This window comes from Tamandua tetradactyla, chromosome 2, assembly GCF_023851605.1.
Source record: "Tamandua tetradactyla isolate mTamTet1 chromosome 2, mTamTet1.pri, whole genome shotgun sequence".
Classification (NCBI taxonomy): domain Eukaryota; kingdom Metazoa; phylum Chordata; class Mammalia; order Pilosa; family Myrmecophagidae; genus Tamandua; species Tamandua tetradactyla.
In genome coordinates, this window is record NC_135328.1 from 190,535,226 (window position 1) to 190,557,501 (window position 22,276).

At 40.0% G+C, this 22,276-nt stretch overlaps 1 pseudogene; it reads right to left on the reverse strand.

Annotated features, from left to right (window-relative positions):
- Positions 1 to 21,077, reverse strand: part of LOC143658304 (eukaryotic translation initiation factor 2-alpha kinase 3-like) — a 43,519-nt pseudogene extending 22,442 nt beyond the window's left edge.
- Positions 21,078 to 22,276: the final 1,199 nt, after the last annotated feature.

The window sequence follows — 22,276 nt, forward strand, 5'->3', positions numbered from 1 at the left end:
TTGACACTGTTCCTCGCGGTTTCCATACTGACCTTTAAGGAAGGTTCGGGTTTACTTAATCTGAACTGAGCCACTTGGTAACAACTGAAATATGAATTCTCTCACTTTTTAGGATTGATAATCAGCCTGGAGTATTCTTCCCCTGCTAGCTCATTGTATTAGTTAGGGTTCTCTAGAGAAACAGAATCAACCGAAAATATCCATAAATATTAAATTTATAAAAGTGTCTCATGAAACCGTGGGGACATACAATCTAAAATCTGTAGGGCAGACTGTGAAGCTGAGGACTCCACAGTAGAGGCTCACCGGCTAAAGCAGGAAGAGAGCCTGTCTCTTCTGAATCCTCCTTAAAAGACTTCCAGGGATTAAATTAAGCATCACTCCTTGCAGAATACACTCCCTTTGGCTGATTACAAATGGAATCAGCTGTAGATGCAGCTGGCGTAATCATGATTTAATTCTATGAAATGTCTTCATAGCAACAGACAGGCTAGCACTTGCCCAATCAGACAAACAGGCACCCCCACCTGGCCAAGTTGACACATGAACCTGACCATGATAGTCCACCCCTTGTCAACTTGGCAGATATACATATCATCTTAAGGCATACCTAATTTCTAAATAGAAAACAATAAATGACACATTTTTTTCCCTCACCTAACAATATTCAACTGCCTGCATGTAACCGAAAAAACATTAAATCTCCCCAGAATAGGGTGCAAGTCCTTGGGTAATATTCATTCTTAAACTTAATACCTTACAACTTAAATACTATTACATGAACAAAACAGCATTACAGTCCTTGTTTCTGTAACTGATCACGTGGTCGTAGTTCATATTTATCCCTACTTTCTTCCACTACCCATTCCATGTTCCCTTTACCCTCAGCAAGCACTTCAGCTGGCCATGGTTCTTTGCCTGGTGGGGTGACCCAAACCTTCATTCCTGAAGTTTCAGAGCCATTGGTAGTCCTGCCTGGATTGGGTTGGTATAATTTTCCATTGATTTTAATTACAGGGCATGGTAATACTGAAAGATATCCTAGGGGATCTCCTATATTCCAGGAAAACTCTTCTTTACCTCCATTGCTTAGTTGCAGTCCTATTTCCCCCGGATAGTCAGGGTCAATCACTCCAGCCATTCAGATTAAATAAACCTGAACCTTTCTACCCCTTGGTTCCTGGATCCATGGATCCTGGCTATGGGAGAAATCAGCATAGAGCGGATACTGATTCAGAGCATACACAGCTTCCTGGAGAAATTACCCCACCCCAACCCTTCAAGGTATTGCTAACTAGTTGGCACCATAATTGAGTTTTCAAAAGGCCATTCCACTGTTCTATCAATCCAACTTCTTCTGCATGATGGGGAACATGGTAAGACCAGAGGATTCCATGAGCATGTGCCCATTCCCAAACTTCATTTGTTGTGAATTATGTTCCTTGATCAGAAGTAATGCTGTGTGGAATACCATGATGATGGATGAGGCATTCTGTAAGCCCACAGATGGTAGCTTTGGCAGAAGCATTGCATGCAAGGAAAGCAAACCCATATCCAGAGTATGTGTCCATTCCAGTTAGAACAAATCGCTGCCCCTTTCATGAAGGGAGTAGTCTAATGTAATCAATCTGCCACCAAGTAGCAGGCTGGTCACCTCGGGGAATGGTGACATATTGAGGGCTGAGTGTGGGTCTCTGCTGCTGGCAGATTGGGCACTCAACAGTGGTTGTAGCCAGGTCAGCCTCAGTGAGTGGAAGTCCATGTTGCTGAGCCCATGCATAACCTCCATCCCTCCCACGATGGCCACTTTGTTCATGAGCCCAATGGGCAATGACAGGAGTTGTTGGGGAAAGAGGCTGACTGGAATCCACAGAATGGGCCATCTTATCCACTTGATTATTAAAACCTTCCTCTGCTGAAGTTACCCTCTGTGCACATTCACTTGGGACACAAATATCTTCATGTTTTTAGCCCATTCAGAAAGGCCTATCCACATACCTCTTCCCCAGACCTCTTTGTCACCAATTTTCCAATTATGGTCTTTCCACATTCTGACCATCCTGCCAAAGCATTAGCAACAGCCTAAGAGTCAGTATACAAACGCATCTCTGGCCAGTTCTCCTTGCAAGCAAAATGAACAACCATGTGCACTGCTCGAAGTTCTGCCCACTGGGAGGATTCTCCCTCACCACTGTCCTTCAAGGACACACCAGAAAGGGGGTATAGTGCTGCAGCTGTCCACTTTCGGGTGGTACCTGTATATTGTGCTGAACCATCTGTAATCAGGCCCGAGTTTTCTCTTCCTCAGACAATTCACTGTAAGGAACTCCCCAAGAGGCCATAGTTCTGGTCTGGGAAAGAGAAGGTAATGTAGAAGGGGTGGAGGCCATGAGCATTTGGGCCACTTCCTCATGTAACTTACTTGTGCCTTCTGGATCTGCTCTGGCCCTGTCTCATATATACCATTTCCATTTTTTTAAAAACTTTTTTTAATAATTAAAAAAAATTAACAAACAAAACTTTAAGATATCATTCCATTCTACATATACAATCAGTAATTCTTAATATCATCACATAGTTGCATATTCATCATTCCTTAGAACATTTGCATCAATTTAGAAAAAGAAATAAAAAGACAACAGAAAAAGAAATAAAACAATAATAGGGGAAAAAGAAGATTATACATACCATACCCCTTACCCCTCGCTTCCATTTACCACTAGCATTTCAAACTAAATTTATTTTAACATTTGTTCCCCCTATTATTTATTTTTATTCCATATGTTCTACTCTTCTGTTGATATAGTAGCTAAAAGGAGCATCAGACACAAGGTTTTCACATTCACAGAGTCTCATTGTGAAAGCTGTATCATTGTTCAATCATCATCAAGAAACATGGCTACTGGAACACAGCTCTACATTTTCAGGCAGTTCCCTCCAGCCTCTCTGCTACATCTTGAACAACAAGGTGATATCTATTTAATGCATAAGAATAACCTCCAGGATAACCTCTCGACTCTGTTTGGAATCTCTCAGCCATTGACACTTAGTCTCATTTCACTCTTCCCCCTTTGGTCAAGAAGGTTCTCTCAATCCCTTGATGTTAATTATCAGCTCATTCTAGGGTTTTTCTCAGTCCCTTGATGCCGAGTCTCATCTCATTCCAGGATCTCTGTCCCACGTTGCCAGGAAGGTCCACACCCCTGGGAGTCATGTCCCACGCAGAGAGGGGGAGGGTGGTGAGACTGCTCGTCATGGTGTCTGGAGAGAGAGGCCACATCTGAGCAACAAAAGAGGCTCTCTTGGGGGTGACTCTTAGGCCTAAATTTTAAGTAGACTTGACCTATCCTTTGTGGGGTTAAGTTTCATATGAACAAACCCCAAAACTGGGGGCTCAGCTTATAGTTTTGGTTGTCCAAACTGCTTGTGAGAATATCAAGAATTCAACTTGGGGAAGTTGAATTTCTCCCCACTCTCACCATTCCCTGAAGGGCGCTTGAAATAATTTTCCAGTCACTGATCAACTCACTCTGGGATTCGTCGGGGCATCACTCTGGACAAACCAACAAAATCTCATGTCCTACCTGAGATTCCAAGTACTTATGACGTTCAATCAAACTATCTACATGAGTTATATTAGGAAATGCTGTAGTCAAAATATAAATTTTGTAACAAATAAACATTTTTTGCTTTAGTCTCACACATAAGGTGACATTTTAAAGTATTAATTATCATCTATTTTCAGCACCCTGCAATAATGACATTCCTTTGTTCTTCTTCATGCAAAAACATTTTTAAAATTTGTACATTGTACATTTCACTATTATTATACACTCTAGGCATTCCTAGATTATACCATCTCGATCTTTAACATCTATCTTTCTTTCTGATTTCATTTATGTCCCCAGCCCTCCTCCCTCTATCATTCTCACATGCAGCTTCATTCAGTGTTTTAACATAATTACATTACAGTTAGGTAGCATTGTGCTGTCCATTTCTGAATTTTTGTATCCAGTCCTGTTGCATAGTCTGTATCCCTTCCGCTACAATTACCCAATATCTTACCCTATTTCTATCTCCTGATGGTCTCTGTTACCAACAACATATTCCAAGTTTATTCACTAATGTGAGTTCATATCAGTGAAACCATACAGTATTTATCCTTTAGTTTTTGGCTAGTCTCACTCAGCATAATGTTCTCAAGGTCCATCCATGTTGTTACATACTTCAAAAGTTTATTCTGTCTTAAAGCTGCATAATATTCCATCATGTGTATATACCACAGTTTGTTTAGCCACTCGTATGTTGATGGACATTTTGGCTGTTTCCATCTCTTTGCAATTGTAAATAACGCTGCTATAAATATTGGTGTGCAAGTGTCCATTTGTGTCTTTGCCCTTAAGTCCTCTGAGTAGATACCTAGCAATGGTATTGCTGGGTCATATGGCAATTCTATATTTAGCTTTTTGGGGAACTGCCAAACTGCCTTCCACAGTGGTTGCACCATTTGACATTCCCACCAACAGTGAATAAGTGTGCCTCTTTCTCCACATCCTCTCCAGCACTTGTCATTTTCTGTTTTATTGATAATGGACATTCTGGTGGGTGTGAGATGATATCTCATTGTTGTTTTGATTTGCATTTCTCTAATGGCCAGAGACGTTGAGCATCTCTTCATGTGCCTTTTGGCCATTTGTATTTCCTCTTCTGAGAAGTGTCAGTTCAAGTCTTTTTCCCATTTTGTAGTTGGATTGGCTGTCTTTTTGTTGTTGAATTGAACAATCTCTTTATAAATTCTGGGTACTAGACCTTTATCTGATATGTCATTTCCAAATATTGCCTCCCATTGTGTAGGCTGTCTTTTTACTTTCTTGATGAAGTTCTTTGATGCACAAAAGTGTTTAATTTTGAGGAGCTCCCATTTCTTTCTTTCTTTCTTCAGTGCTCTTGCTTTAGGTGTAAGGTCCATAAAACCGCCTCCAATTATAAGATTTATAAGATATCTCCCTACATTTTCCTCTAACTGTTTTATGGCTTTAGACTTAATGTTTAGATCTTTGATCCATTTTGAGTTAACTTTTGTATAGGGTGTGAGAGATGGGTCCTCTTTCATTCTTTTGCATATGGATATCCAGTTCTCTAGGCACCATTTATTGAAGAAACTGTTCTGTCCCAAATGAATTGGCTTGACTGCCTTATCAAAGATCAAATGTCCATAGATGAGAGGGTCTATATCTGAGAACTCTATTCAATTCCATTGGTCAATATATCTATCTTTATGCCAGTACCATGCTGTTTTTGACCACTGTGGCTTCATAATATGCCTTAAAGTCAGGCAGTGTGAGACCTCCAGCTTCGTTTTTTTTCCTCAAGATACTTTTAGCAATTCGGGGCACCCTGCCCTTCCAGATAAATTTGCTTATTGGTTTTTTCTACTTCTGAGAAGTAAGTTGTTGGGATTTTACTTGGTATTGCATTGAATCTGTAAATCAATTTAGGTAGAATTGACATCTTAACTATATTTAGCCTTCCAATCCATGAACATGGTATGCCCTTCCATCTATTTAGGTCTTCTGTGATTTCTTTTAACAGTTTCTTGTAGTTTTCTTTGTATAGGTCTTTTGTCTCTTTAGTTAAATTTATTCCTAAGTATTTTATTCTTTTAGTTGCAATTGTAAATGGAATTCGTTTCTTGATTTCCCCCTCAGATTGTTCATTACTAGTGTATAGAAACACTACAGATTTTTGAATGTTGATCTTGCAACCTGCCACTTTGCTGTACTCGTTTATTAGCTCTAATAGTTTTGCTGTGGATTTTTCAGGGTTTTCGACTTATAGTATCATATCATCTGCAAACAGTGATAGTTTTACTTCTTCCTTTTCAATTTTGATGCCTTGTGTTTCTTTTTCTTGTCTAATTGCTCTGGCTAGAACTTCCAACATGATGTTGAATAACAGTGGTGATAGTGGACATCCTGGTCTTATTCCTGATCTTAGGGGGAAAGTTTTCAGTTTTTCCCCATTGAGGATGATATTAGCTGTGGGTTTTTCATATATTCCCTCTATCATTTTAAGGAAGTTCCCTTGTATTCCTATCCTTTGAAGTGTTTTCAACAGGAAAGGATGTTGAATCTTGTCAAATGCCTTCTCTGCATCAATTGAGATGATCATGTGATTTTCTGCTTTGATTTGTTGATATAGTGTATTACATTAATTGATTTTCTTATGTTGAACCATCCTTGCATACCTGGGATGAATCTTACTTGGTCATGATGTATAATTCTTTTAATGTGTTGCTGGATTCAATTTGCTAGAATTTTGTTGAGGATTTTTGCATCTATGTTCATGAGAGAGATTGGTCTGTAGTTTTCTTTTTTTGTAATATCTTTGCCTGGTTTTGGTATGAGGGTGATATTGGCTTCATAGAATGAATTAGGTAGTTTTCCCTCCGCTTCGATTTTTTTGAAGAGTTTGAGGAGCGTTGGTACTAATTCTTTCTGGAATGTTTGGTAGAATTCACATGTGAAGCCATCTGTCCTGGACTTTTCTTTTTGGGAAGCTTTTTAGTGACTGATTCAATTTCTTTTCTTGTGATTGGTTTGTTGAGGTATCTATTTCTTCTTGAGTCAAAGTTGGTTGTTCATGCCTTTCTAGGAAGTTGTCCATTTCATCTACATTGTTGTATTTATTAGCATAAAGTTGTTCATATTGTTATTATCTCCTTTATTTCTGTGAGGTCAGTGGTTATGTCTCCTCTTCCATTTCTGATCTTATTTATTTGCATCCTCTCTCTTCTTCTTTTTGTCAATCTTGCTAAGGGCCCATCAATCTTATTGATTTTCTCATAGAACCAACTTCTGGTCTTATTGATTTTCTCTGTTGTTTTCATGTTCTCAATTTCATTTATTTCTGCTCTAATCTTTGTTATTTATTTCCTTTTGCTTGCTTTGGGGTTAGTTTGCTGTTCTTTCTGAAGTTCTTCCAAGTGGACAGTTAATTCCCGAATTTTTGCCCTTTCTTCTTTTTGATATAGGCATTTAGGGTAATAAATTTCCCTCTTAGCACTTCCTTTGCTGCATCCCATAAGTTTTGATATGTTGTGTTTTCATTTTCATTCGCCTCAAGATATTTACTGATTTCTCTTGTAATTTCTTACTTAACCCACTGGTTGTTTAAGAGTGTGTTGTTGAGCCTCCACGTATTTGTGAATTTTCTGGTGCTCTGCCTATTATTGATTTCCAACTTCATTCCTTTGTGATCTGAGAAAGTGTTTTGTATGATTTCAATGTTTTTAAATTTGTTAAGACTTGCTTTGTGACCCAGCATATGATCTATCTTTGAGAATGATCATGAGCACTTGAGAAAAAGGTGTATCCTGCTGTTGTGGGGTGTAATGTCCTATAAATGTCTGTTAAGTCTAGCTCATTTATTATAATATTCAAATTTTCTGTTTCTTTATTGATCCTCTGTCTAGATGTTCTGTTCATTGATGAGAGTGGGGAATTGAAGTCTCCAACTATTATGGTAGATGTGTCTATTTCCCTTTTCAGTGTTTGCAATGTTTGCCTTATGTATTTTGGGACATTCTGGTTTGGTGCATAAATATTTATGATTGTTATGTCTTCTTGTTGAATTTTTCCTTTTATTAGTACATAGTATCCTTCTTTGTCTCTTTTAACTGTTTTACATTTGAAGTTTAATTTGTTGGATATTAGTATAGCTACTTCTGCTCTTTTCTGGTTGTTACTTGCATGAAATATCTTTTCCCAACCTTTCACTTTCAACCTATGTTTATCTTTGGGTCTAAGATGTGTTTCTTGTAGACAGCATATAGAAGGATCCTGTTTTTTAATCCATTCTGCCAGTCTATGTCTTTTGATTGGGGAGTTCAATCCATTAACATTTAGTGTTATTACTGTTTGGGTAGTACTTTCCTCTACCATTTTGCCTTTTGTATTTTATATGGCATATCTAATTTTCCTTCTTTCTACACTCTTCTCCACACCTCTCTCTTCTGTCTTTTCGTACCTGTCTCTAGTGCTCCCTTTAGTATTTCTTGCAGAGCTGGTCTCTTGGTCACAAATTCTCTCAGTGACTTTTTGTCTGAAAATGTTTTAATTTCTCCCTCATTTTTGAAGGACAATTTTGCTGGGTATAGAATTCTTGGTTGGCAGTTTTTCTCTTTTAGTAATTTAAATATATCATCCCACTGTTTTCTTGCCTCCATGGTTTCTGCTGAGAAATCTACACATAGTCTTATTGGGTTTCCCTTGTATGTGATGGATTGCTTTTCTCTTGCTGCTTTCAGGATACTCTCTTTCTCTTTGACCTCTGACAATGTGACTAGTAAGTGTCTTGGAGAACATCTATTTGGATCTATTCTCTTTGGGGTGCACTGCACTTCTTGGATCTGTAATTTTAGGTCTTTCATAAGAGTTGGGAAGTGTTCAGTGATAATTTCTTCCATTAGTTTTTCTCTTCCTTTTCCCTTCTCTTCTCCTTCCGGGACACCAACAGCACGTATATTTGTGCGCTTCATATTATCATTCAATTTCCTGAGTCCCTGCTCATATTTTTCCATTCTTTTCCCTATAGTTTCTGTTTCTTTTTGGATTTCAGATGTTCCATCCTCCAGTTCACTAATCCTAACCTCTGTCTCTTGAAATCTACCATTGTAGGTTTCCATTGTTTTTTTCATCTCTTCTACTGTATCTTTCATTCCCATAAGTTCTGTGATTTGTTTTTTCAGACTTTCCATTTCTTCTTTTTGTTCATTCCTTGGCTTCTTCATGTCCTCCCTCAATTCATTGATTTGGTTTTTGATGAGGTTTTCCATTTCTGTTCGTATATTCTTAATTAATTGTTTCAGCTCCTGTATCTCATTTGAACTATTGGTTTGTTCCTTTGACCGGGCCATATCTTCAATTTTCTTGGTGTGATTTGTTATTTTTTGCTGGTGTCTAGACATTTAATTACCTTAATTAGTTTATTCTGGAGATTGTTTTCATTTATCTTACTAGGGTTTTCTTGCTAGATGAGTTTGTTGTCTATCTGTTCTTTGATCTTCATTTCAGCTTTTTCTGGGCCTCTAGCTTAAGTTTTGTTTAACAGAGGGTAATTTTTCAGTTCTTGTTTTCTTGTTTCTTGTCCTGCTTGTAAGGCACCTTTCCCCTCCCCACCCTTAGGAGGGTCTACATAGTTATTACAGACTCTAGCCAGGTTTTCCCGGACTAAACTGGCCTCCTATTAGGGGAAGGAGTCACCTGCATCAGTTTTCCCTGAGGGTGAGACCCAGCAGGTTGAAAGACTTTCCTATGAAGTCTCTGGGCTCTGTTTTTCTTATCCTGCCCAGTATGTGGCACTTGTCTGCCTGTGGGTCCCACCAGCAAAAGATGTTGTGGCTCCTTTAACTTTGGAAGGCTCTCCCTGGGTTCCGGAGACTCACAGCCGGTCCAGCTGGTCCAGACTGGGGTACGCTGTGTGTCTGGTCACTATTGTGGCTCCAGGAGCTGTTCTGTACTGTTTCTGGTTATTTAGTAGTTGTTCTGGAGGACGAACTAAAACACACACATTGCTAAGCTGCCATCTTGGCCCCCCCATTTCCATTTTATGATGGAGTTCTGCTGCACATGCCCAACTTTATGGCTTGGTGGGTCAGACAACACCCAGCTCATGATGGGCAACACAGATTTCATAGTAACTTGGTGACCCATGATTAAATGTTCAGTTTTTGCTAAGGCCCAGTAGTAGGCCAAAAGCTGTTTCTCAAAAGAAGAGTAGTTATTTGCAGAAGATGATAAGACTTTCCTCCAAAATACAGAATCACAAAAAGGCTTTGATTCTCTTATAGGGGCCTGCCAAAGGCTCCAAACAGCATCTCTATTTGACACTGACACTTTCCGCACCATTGGATCTGCTGGATCATATGGTCCAAGTGACAAAGCAGCTTGTACAGCAGCCTGGACCTATTTCAGAGCCTCCTCTTGTTTAGGTCCCCACTCAAAATTAACAGCTTTTCTGGTCACTCAATAAATGGGCCAGAGTAGGACACCCAAATGAGGGATATGTTGTCATCAAAATCCAAAGAGTCCAACTAGGCATTGTGCCTTATTTTTTGGTCATAGGAGGGGCTAGATGCAGCAACTTATTCTTCACTTTAAAAGGGATTTCTCAACATGCCCCAACTACTTGATACCTAGAAATTTCACTGAGGTGGAAGGCCCCTGTATTTTTGTTGGATTTATCTACCATCCTTTGTATGCAAATGCCTTACCGATAAGTCTAGAGTAGTTGCTATGTCTTGCTCATTAGGTCCAATCAACATGATATCATCAATGTAATGGACCAGCATGATGTCTTGTAGGCAGGAGAAATGATCTAGGTCCCTGTGGACAAGATTATGACATAGGGCTGGAGAGTTGATATACCCCTGAGGTAGGACAGTGAAAGTATATTGCTGACCTTGCCAGCTGAAAGCAAACTGTTTTTAGTGGTCCTTACTAACAGCTACTGAGATAAAAGGGTTTGGAACATCTTTTGGAACAGCAGCTGTAATTGGGGTTACCACCTGGTTGAGTTTAAGATAATCCACTGTCATTCTCCAAGACCCATCTGTTTTCTGCACAGGCCAAATAGGAGTGTTGAATGGGGATGTAGTGGGAATCACCACCCCTGTATCCTTCAAGTCCTTAAGAGTGGCAGTAATCTCTGGAATCCCTCCAGGAATCTAGTATTGCTTCTGATTTACTATTTTGCTAGGTAGGGGCAGTTCTAGTGGCTTCCACTTGGCCTTTCCCACCATAATAGCCCTCACTCCATGAGTTAGAGAGCCAATGTGGGGATTCTGCCAGTTGCTCAGTATGTCTATGTCAATTATGCATTCTGGACCTGTGGAAATAACAACAGAATGGGTCCAGGGGCCACTGGACCCACTGTGAGAAGGACCTGAGCTAAAACTCCATTGATCCCCTGGGCTCCATAAGCCCCCACTCTCACTGGTGAACCAGAGTGACATTTTGGGTCTTCTCGAAATAATGTCACTTCTGAACCAGTGTCTAATAATCCCTGAAATATCTGATCATTTCCTTTTCCCCAATGCACAGTTACCCTGGTAAAAGGCTGTCGATCTCCTTGGGGAAGGCTTGGAGGAAGATTAACAGTATAAATTAGTGGCAGTGTGACAGAGTTCTCCCCCAAAGGGCCCTGGATGCCCCTTCATTCAAGGGGCTTGGGTGTGTAAACTGTCTCGAGACTGGAAATTGATTAAGGGGCCGTGACGCTATGTTTTTGTAATTCAAGTTAGACTTCTGTTCACTTGATCTAGAACTCTTTGTTTATACAGCTCAAACAAGAAGTTAGTAGACTGCCCACCTGTTGTACTTCTAGGTACCCCATGATTTACTAGCCAATGCCACAAATCTCTGCAAGTCAGATTATTTTGACTCCTGCTTTGAGTTTGCCATCTATTATAACAGCCATGTCCACCCTGTCTTTGGCGATTAAGTGCTGCCACCTGCTTATGCCAACTCAGGATCCGGTTATCTGCATTATGTTTAAGGATTCCAGCTTAATGACAGCAATTCCCACAGTAACATCTGACCTACAGAGAAGGGCAACTACAGAGCTCTTCAGGGGTGATGGCGCTAGTCTCATAAATTTATTTCTCAATGTTCTGGTGAAAGGTTCATCCTCCAGACATTTCTGGGGTGTAAGAGCAGTCTTTGCATTATAAACCCACTCTCACATTCCAATCTCTCTAAACCTCTGGATCTCCTCATCTACATTATACCAGGGCAGTTCTCGCATTCAACCTCAGGTAATGTCCGCCACCTTTTGATCCATGTTTCAGCCAACCATACAAACAAACTGTTAATACCTTTTCTAACCCCTTGACCTATAACATTGAATGCAAAATCTCTGCTTAGTGGACCCATATCTATAAATTCAGCTGGATTCAGCCTTATATTCCTCCCACCATTATTCCACACCCTTAAAATCCATTGCCACACATATCCCCCTGATTTTTGTCTATATAAATCGGAAAACTCAGTTCTTTTGGAGTATAACATACCTCCTCATGTGTGATACTTTGTATCTCACTTTTAGGCGCCTATTGGGACTTTAGTCTAGTTATAGGTCTGGAAGAAATGAGGGGTGGTGGGGGTGGGTCATGAAAAGAATTAGAAGTATCTTCCAAGACATTTGCTTCAGGACATTCATTTGTAGTTTCATCTGGTAAAACAGGATTAATCACTCTAGGGCTAATCCCTTCAGGTGGAGGTTGGGTGGTCAATTCCTCAAGGCAGACTGGAGTTGGGGTGGCTATGTCCTCAGAGACATAGGTTATCTGGAGAAGACTCAGTATGACCCAGAGTTTCAACCTCACCCCCGACATCATTATCAATCCATATGTCACCATCCCATTTTTCAGGGTCCCACTCCTTTCCAATCAATGCCCTCACTTTAATGGCAGACACCGTGCAAGATAGAGATTTTAGTTTATGTTGTAAAGTTGCTACTCTAACAATAAGATTCTGAGTCTGATTTTCAGAGATCTCAAGTCTATGGCTACAAGAGTAAGATTTTCCTTAAGGACACTCAAAAGCATTTACATCTGTCAAATAGTGTGTAAGGTTCTCATTTGAAGCCTTAAGCCCATCCCTTTCACCCCTTAATGTAGCCAGTGTATCTAACAACAACCAACCAACATCTCTATAACTCTTATTTCTACAAAACTCTGTAAAGGTGTCAAAAACATTATCCCCCAGAGCCTGGCTTTATACAAGTGAAGGATTAGAAGAATCAAATGGTGATATTTTGACTATCTCTTTTGCCAACACCCCATGGATTGGCAGTATCATTCTGATTAAAAGAATCAGAGTCCTTAGTGCCTTTGAGTCCAGTCAGAGGAGGAAACCAATCATAAAAACCCATTTTTAAGATTCTGTTGTTTAAGAACCACTCCTGGTACCAGGCTGTATTAATTAGGGTTCTCTAGAGAAACAGAATAAACAGGAAATATCCATAAATATAAAATTTATAAAAGTCTCAAGTAACCATGGGAATATAGAGTCCAAAATCTGTAGGTAGGCTGTGAAGCTGAGGACTCCGATGGAGGGTCTGGATGAACTCCACAGGAGAGGCTCTCTGGCTGAAGCAGGAAGAGAGCCTGTCTCTTCTGAATCCTCCTTAAAAGGCTTCCCGTGATTAGATTAAGCATCACTCATTGCAGAAGACACTCCCCTTCACTGCTTACAAATGGAATCAGCTGTAGATGCAGCCAACATACTCATGATGTAATTCTATGAAATGTCCTCATAGCAATAGACAGGGCAGCACTTGCCCAAAGAGACAAAAAGGTACCACCACCTAGCCAAGTTGACACATGAACCTGACCATGACACTCATCTTCCCATTTTAAAGATTGACTTGTAGCACAGACCATCACTGGAGTCAGTTTATGTGTAAATTCTGACTGTCATGTACTAGCTGAATACCCTTAGTATTAACTTGTCTGACCCTGCTTCCTTATGTAAAATGGCAATGGCAATAGTACTTTCTTTATGGGATTGCTAAGAAGATCAGATGAGATCACATATGTACAGTATAATGTCTTCCCTATAGTATGTGCTAAATAAATGTTAGTCATTATTATTATTTTAACAAACACCTGTCGAGTCACTGCTCTAGATGGTGGTTATAACAAAAAAAGGACCAATATTGATACAGTTTACACCTTCATGGAGCTGGTTTAGTGAAGGATTTGGGCATGTAAACAGAAATTGCTAACATAAGGCTATGAGAATGAAGTACAGGGTGCTGATAAACCCTTAAAAGTGCAATCCATCCCAGATTTGGATATCAAGGAAGGTTTTCCGGAATAAATTAAAAGTTGATATACGAAGGCTGAGCAGGACTTAGCCAGGTGAAGAGAGGGGAGAAGAGAATTCTAGGAATAGTATGTACAAAGATTCAGTGACAGGAAAGAATTCGGAGCATTTGAGGAATTGAAATAAATTCAGTGTTAATGAAGTCTGTCATGCATCATGGAGAGAATAGCAAGAATTGAGACTGGAGGTAGGCAGGGTCATATCATACTGAGCCTTATAAAACAGATTAGGAAGTGGGTGAGTAATGGGAAGATATGAAAGAACTTTAATCAAGGAAATCACTTGATCAGAATTGCATTTTAGAAAGATTACTTTTGGCTGCTGCTGCTGGGGGTAAGGGTGGGGAGGGTTAAATAACTATGGGTACGGAAACAACTTCTGAAGACCAATTAAGATGCTGTTGTAAAAGAGAAGGACAGAAACAGACAGAAGACGGAAGTCAGCAGGAACTCAGAAGAGAAAGGCGAGAACTCTGCCATGTGATGGAAAAGCCAAGTAATGCTTCTCAGTCCACACTAGCTGACTACACTTACACACTCATTTCATTACAATCTTATCTTGATATTGGGAAAAAGTTACAAAAACTAAAGGCTGGTCCCAATAAACTTAATTAAAACAGCCTTTAGGATCTTTAACAATAGAGAGGAGGAAGCCAGATTAGAAAAACACAAACAAGATCAGGCCATAGACTCCTTCCTAGCTGCTGCCCTCAGGTTCAAATCTGAGAACCTAACCCCTCTTCTGCTATCCTAAGCCCCAACTGGGACCTTGCCTGGTGTGTCACCATGACAGTCACTGGAAATCGGACTGTCCTGACAGAGATCCTAGGCTCCCAATGGGAGCATGCCCAGTGTGCTGCTGTGAGAGTCACTGGAAGTTGAGCCATCCTGAAAATCCTGTCTCCAGAAAAGTTCCTCTAGAACACCCTATGGACCCATAGCCAGGATCTCCCTTTCCAGATCTCCTCAGATTAACAACAAAACACTGACGGGTCCCTGGTTTGAGATGGCCCTACATCTCCATCAGTAAGTCCGAAGGGTCCTTATCAAGGCCGGCGGTAAGCCGATCTCCTTTGTAATTGAATCGGGGACCATACATTCGGTTCTCCTTGAACATTCAGGATCTTTATCCACTTCCTCAATCTCTATTGTAAGGGTTTGCTGCATCCTCTCTTCCCCTTTAATTACTGAACCAATCATATGCTCAATAGATGATCTAACATTCTCCCAGAAATTCCTGATAATCCCTACTTGTATCTCCTCACTCCTGGGCTGTGACATTTCTTTTAAAACTTTTTTTTTATTGTATAGTATAACATATATACAAAGCAAAGAAATAAAAAAGCAGTAGTTTTCAAAGTACTCTTCAACAAGCAGTTACAAGACAGATTCCAGAGTTTGTCATTGGCTACCACACCACCCTGTCATATTTTTCCTTCTAGCTGCTCCAGAATATAGGAGGTTAGAGGGCTTAAGTATATATTTTTTATCATCACAATTGGGTTTTTTTTCCTTCTTTTTTTTGTGAAAAATAACATATACAAAAAAGCTTTAAATTTCAAAGCATAGCACTGCAATTAGTTGTAGAATATATTTCAGAGTTTGGTATGGGCTACAATTCCACCGTTTTAGATTTTTACTTCTAGCTGTTCTAAAACACTGGAGACTAAAAGAGTATCAATTTATGGATTCAGGATTCATATTCATTTGTTAAATCCTATCTTCTCTGTATAATTCCACCATTACCTTTGATGTTTCCATCTCTCTCTTTTTAAATTTATTTTAAAATTAAAAACAAATTTTTATTAATAAAACCAATCAACATACAATATAAACATTCTTTTTTTATCATGTAGTTGTATATTCATCATTATGATCATTTCTTAGAACATTTGCATCAATTCAGAAAAAGAAATAAAAGGAAAACAGAAAAAGATTCATACATACCATACCCCTTACCCCTCCCTTTCTTTGATCACTAGCATTTCAATCTACTAGATTTATTTAAACATTTGTTCCCCCATTATTCATTTATTTTTAATCCATATGTTTTACTCATCTGTTCATACGATAGATAAAAGAAGCATCAGACACAAGGTTTTCACAATCACACAGTCACACTGCGAAAGCTATATCATTATACAATCATCTTCAAGAACCATGGCTACTGGAACACAGCTCTACATTTTCAGGCAGTTCCCTCCAGCCTCTCTGTCGTGACTTAACTAAAAAGGTGATACCTATTTAAGCCATAAGAATAAACCTCTCAACTCTGGAATCTCTCAGCCATTGACACTTTATTTTGTCTCATTTCTTTCTTCTCCCTTTTGGTTGAGAAAGTTTTCTGAATTCCTTGGTACTGAGTCCCAGCTCATTGTAGGATTTCTGTCCCACATTGCTAGGAAGGTCCACACCCCTGGGAGTCATGTCCCATATAGAGAGGGGGAGGGCAGTGAGTCTGCTTGTTGTGTTGGCTGAGAGGAGAGAGGTCACATCTGAGCAACAAAAGAGGATCTCTTGGGGGTGGCTCCTAGGCCTAATATTAAGTAGACTTAGCCTATCCTTTGTGGGGTTAATTTCATATGAATAAACCCCAAGATTGGGGGCTCAGCCTATTGCTTTGGCTGTCCCCACTGCTTGTGAGAGTATCAAGAATTCTCCACTTGGGGAAGTTGAATTTTCTCCCTTTCTCACCATGCCCCCAAGGGGACTTTGCAAATATTTTTTAATTCACTATTCAAATCTTTCTGGGGTGTCCCTAAAGTTTGACACAGTATCAGGGGATTCCCTGATAGTAAGGTTTAATATATCCATATTCTTTCTCCCATCCCTCAGGGGACTTTGCCAAAACTTTTTATCTGCTTAATATATTCTAGAATGTTTCCAGGTGTTACAATAATCTATACAGAATTGAAAAGGACCTCTTTCTTATTCTGGGTTCTCTGTGTGGATAGGTGGAATTTGACTATGCACTACAGACCAAATAAACCTTTCTTCCATTGGTCTCAAAGACTATGTGTGGTTCTAAAATATAGACACTGTCTTCCTTACCCCTGTGTTCTGAATTACTTTAACCCCAACCTGTTCAGCTTCTTTCTTATCTCTAAATATCAGGTTATATATATAAAACAGCCTCTCAAAATCCAGAAGTAATAATCACCACTCCAGATTTAATGTGTCTGCTCTAAAAGCTTACAATCTAGGTACCCCTAGTTTCTTATAAGCATTTTCTAAAAGTGATCATACCATTCTTGTTCTTTTGTTTCTGGCTTATTTGTCTCACCAAATGTCCCACATGTTCATTCACATCATTACATGTCTCATGACATCGTTCCTTTTTGTAGCAGCACAACCTTCACTCATAAGTATACACCATCGTTCACCAATCTACTTCTCTGTCAGTGGATCCTTCTGCCACCTGCATTCATCAGGCATCATGTAGAGGGCCTAAAGTCCACAGACCATCAATATTCTCAATTTTAGATAATTTCATTATTCCCAAGAGAAAGAAAACCAATAAACACACCCTTGCCAAATAGGAAATCTAAGCATGCTCTTAAATCTTGTCCCTCCCCCCATGATTTACCTCTGCTGTTGCTGTGGTAGTGCTGATGTTTTCCTTTTGAACATAGATCATAGCATGCAATAGCAGTTTTCCCCCTGTACCCTGGAGTTAAACACTCTTTGTACAAGAATCATATCTTTGAAGTAATTCTTGCGAGAACTAATTCATATTTCTAGTGTGAATCAGTGGGACATATAGGTCTCTTCAACCCCTTTCAATCTTGTTCATCTTCAATATGGTAATAGGCCCACTAGAGAACCACCTTCATGCTTATCTATTCCCTTACATTGGCGTTCAACATCATTAGCTAATGGTTCACCCATCTCTAGCATCTCTGTTTCTCTAAGTCCCCCATATTCTGTAATATAAGTCTCTGAATATACCTTTATGCTGGTCATAGATACAGTGGAATCACACGGTATCTATCCTTTTGTGTCTGGCTAATTTACATAGCCAGCATATGTCCAGCATAACACTCAGCATTATGTTCTCAAGACTCATCCATCTTGTCATGTGCTTCAGGATGTCATTTTGTCTTACTGCCGCATAATATTCCATGATAAGTATATGCCACATTTTGCTGATCCACTCACCTGTTGATGGGCATTTGAATTGTTTCCATCTTTTGGCGATTGTGAATAATGCTACTATGAACATCAGTGTGCAAATGTCTATTTGTGTCATTGCTTTCAGCTCTTCTAGGTATATACCAAGTAGTGCTATTGCTGGGTCATAGGGCAACTCGAAACTTAGTTTCCTAAGGAACCACCAAATAGTCTTTCATAGTAGCTGCACCATTATAAATTCCCACCAGCAGTGTATAAGTGTATAAAGTGTGGTTTCTCCACATCCTCTTCACCATTTATAATTTCCTGTTTTTTTAATAGCATAGGCTGTGACATTTTATCCAAACTTCACTCTTCCATCCTCTGGAACCAATTTCCTTCTCCTCTTATCAACCCCTATACACAACCCTGAATATGCATATCATATAATGTAACACGATACTACCATATGGACCGAAAGGGGATTTCTCAATGCCAATGGCACACCCATTACAAATGGATCACCAATTAAAAAAAAATTTTTCTTGAAGCTGCTCTCCTCCCCTCCAAAGTCATTCTAATCCACTGCAAAGGCCACCAATTTCTCCCACCCCCTATCTCAAAAAGAAACAACCCCACTGAACACTTGCTGACCAACGTGCCAAATCTGCAGCTCTGCTTCTGCCCCCAATCTTTGGCAAAAGTAGAAAAAGCTAATCACTTATTAAAACCACACCTTACCAAACTAGCATCAGAACTCCACACTCCATGGATACAACTCTTGCCCCTTGCTCTCACTTATCTGAGAGCACTCCCCTCACAACCCTTTCCTCTTTCCTAGCCCTTTTGAACTCATGTACAGATGCTCTTTCCTCCAAGGCAATCTCCATTCCCTACTCTGAATTCCCTGTAGGAGAATACTTTCCCACACTCTTCCAATTAAGAATCCTTTTCTGCCAGCAGGTGAACATTCTCCTCCCAAGCCCCAATACCACTACCACATCCACACTCAGCCCTGGAGACTTTGTCCTACTTAAAACCATGCAACCCACAAAGACCCACCAACCCAGGTGGGAAAAGCCTTACACAGTAGTCCTAGCAACATCCTCAGCTGTTAAACTAGCTGAAAATACCACTTCCTGGCATCACTTAAGCAGAATAAAATTCTATCACCCTCCTAATTCAGTCCATCAGTCTACCCGTACAGGACTGACCTCTCTCAAAATAACCAAGCTGCCTAGCAATGGACCTTCATCCCCAGATCCCCCTCCAGTTCCTCACTGAAATCATCGCTCTACTTACTCACCTTCCAGAACCCATAAAGCAACAGCTCCTAATGTTGCTGCTGGATGAATTCCTCCATGGCCTCTTCCAGGACTTCCAGAGGCAGCAAATCCAGTTCTTATTTTACCCCTCTGTCCCTACCTAACCATGACACTAACTCCCTGTTATTTCTGAAAACTCTTCCTCTTTCTATCTCATGCTTCCTCATATTAAATGTCCCCAAAACTCCTTACCATCCTCTTATAGGAATCATCCAAAAATAGCAACTGTAGTCTTGATCCAATTGTCAGATATGCCCCAAATCTACCCACACTGATACCCTAGCCCTGTTTACCTTTCCTTTAAGCCTTGAAACTATGAGTCCCTCCACAATATACCACCTTTAGTGGCCTATGGGTTACAAAACTCCCCTCAAATGTTGCAGAAATCAAAGATATATCCACTCTTTGTCAAACCATAAACAAAATGGAAAAATCTCAACCTATAGAAAATTCAGACTCGATCAGTATAATTACAGTCTTAATGGACAAGCCCTTCCTATGCTTTAAACACCTCTCTTTATGACCCTATGCAGCTGAATTAGGGCATTTACTATCCACATCCTGCAATCATACTTTATTCTTTACTACAACCACCTTACAGTGACACTCAAATCAACATATATCAAGAAAGCATCTCAACTCAACCCTTATATGGAATGATTCCGGCATTAGCAGAATCCTCCCTATGCACATACTCAGTAAAAATTATAGTGAAGACTCTCTATGCTTTAACAGCTCTTATAAACGAACTGGACTGTTTAGTCTGGGAACCCAGTTGGGGCGATGTATAACCTAATCAAATGAAAACAAAACAAAAAAGTCCTAAAAAACCTTTTCACTTTTCTTTTTCACAGTCTCCTCTGTCAAACAAGACAAACCTTTAACATCTCTGACCCTCATTACTCTCCTCTATGTGTAAATGTAGCGTATGGTGGAACCCAAGCATTCAACTTTTCTACCTACACAAATTTATATTTTATCCCCTCTAGACCTTCAACAGGCCTGACACTGACAGATACTGGTTTCTATTTCCTATGTGGGAACACTGCATACTTAGTACTTCCTCAGGTACGGCCAGGAGCCTGTGCTATGGTATCCATCACTCCTAATGCCACTGTCTTAAAACCCTAAGAAATGGCCTCTTCTGGACAAATATCTAATTTGGTTTCCATTCTCAAAACTTCACCCCAACCTCAAAAACAGGAAAAAAAAAAGGCATTTCTTAGAAGATCCAGAATTTGGAGTTCATGCTCATGACAATCCTATTCTAGAAAAACCTGGCATAGGATATACCATCTTTCGTGGCCTGCTTTTGGTTTGCAGGAAACCCATTATTAGAATGATCAATTTTAAATATCTCCCTCACATTACAACTACCCTGGAATGCAACCACACAGGCTATTAATAACCAACAATCAAAAATAAATCAGTTGTCATACAAAACAGGAGAGCATTAGATGTTCTCACTGTCATCACGGGAGGCACCTGTGAAATCATTAATGAAATCTGTTGTTTTTATGTTAACAAAACTGGAGGTAGAAGAAAATCTTAAAAGAAAACATAGAAATCATTCAAAAGGCCCAGGATGCTAATTATGAGACCCAGTCATGACTATCTTTATCTTTCTACTATTTCACTTCACTGCTAAAATCATTTCTGGTATCTCTTATAACACCATTACTGTTGTTATTATTGGTTCTTCTCTTTGGCTCTTGTCTCTTACAGCACTTCTCCCAGTTCATACACTGAGTCATCCGGTTAATAACTCAAGGATACATGAATGATGTCTCCCAATATGAGAAGGAGCAGAAACAACTTTTTCTTCTATCCCACGGTGCCTCTGGCCACCTCCCAAATTTTTTCCCTTAGGATGACTACATCCCATTTCATCTGGAAACAGTTACAGAAAATAGACCATTGCCCCATTCTCCCTATTACAAAAAGCCAGAATGTGAGGCATGGAGGACAGGACCACATCCCCCCTAGGATGTGACCTACCCCTGGCAAATATTTCAGAAAACCTCTTCCACTCCAATCCACAAGAATTCACATCTCCTTCACCTTCCAGCAGTTGCCCTCTTGCAACAACCTCCCATTACTCAACGTCCACCCTCCAGCAGATGCGTTCTTGCATAAACTCCCCTTAGTCAATATCTGCTCTCTGACAGTTACAGCCCTGCATAACTAGGGCAGTGCTTAAATTTTAAGCTTCACCGATGGAAGGTTGCCAACTCCCAAAAACCCACTAATGAAAACCCACCTAAACCGTACCCCCAAACCATAAAAACCCTATCCCCCACCACTTCAGGGCAGCTGTTTCTCTCTCTTTCTCTTGAAACACTGTCTGGGTGGCTCTGTTTCTCCCTGAAATAAACCCTTTGCCTGAACTCCTTTGTCCTGCTTTACTCCTGGCGAGTTTGCCTTTCACTAAGTTGATGTAATATTCTAAACCCTTTGTTGTCATTTCAACAATATTCCCAGCATCTCCATCAGGAGAAGATTCCATCTCAAGAAACCACTTTCTTTGCTCATTCTATGAAGCAACCCCTGATCCATTCAAGTTTTATCATGATTTTGGAGCAGTTCAACCACATCTTCAGGTTTCACTTCTAATTCTAGATCCCTTGTGTTCTAGTTTGCTAGCTGCTGGAAGGCAATATACCAGAAACGGAATGGCTTTTAAAAAGGGGAATTTAATGAGTTGCTAGTTTACAGTTCTAAGGCCGAGAAAATGTCCCAATTAAAACAAGTCTAAAGAAATGTCCAATCAAAGGCATCTAGGGAAAGATACCTTGGTTCAAGAAGGCCGATGAAGTTCAGGGTTTCTCTCTCAAGTGAGAAGGCACATGGCGAACACAGTCAGGGCTTCTCTCTCAGCTGGAAGGGCACATGGCGAACACGGCATCATCTGCTAGCTTTGTCTCCTGGCTTCCTATTTCATGAAGCTCCCCGG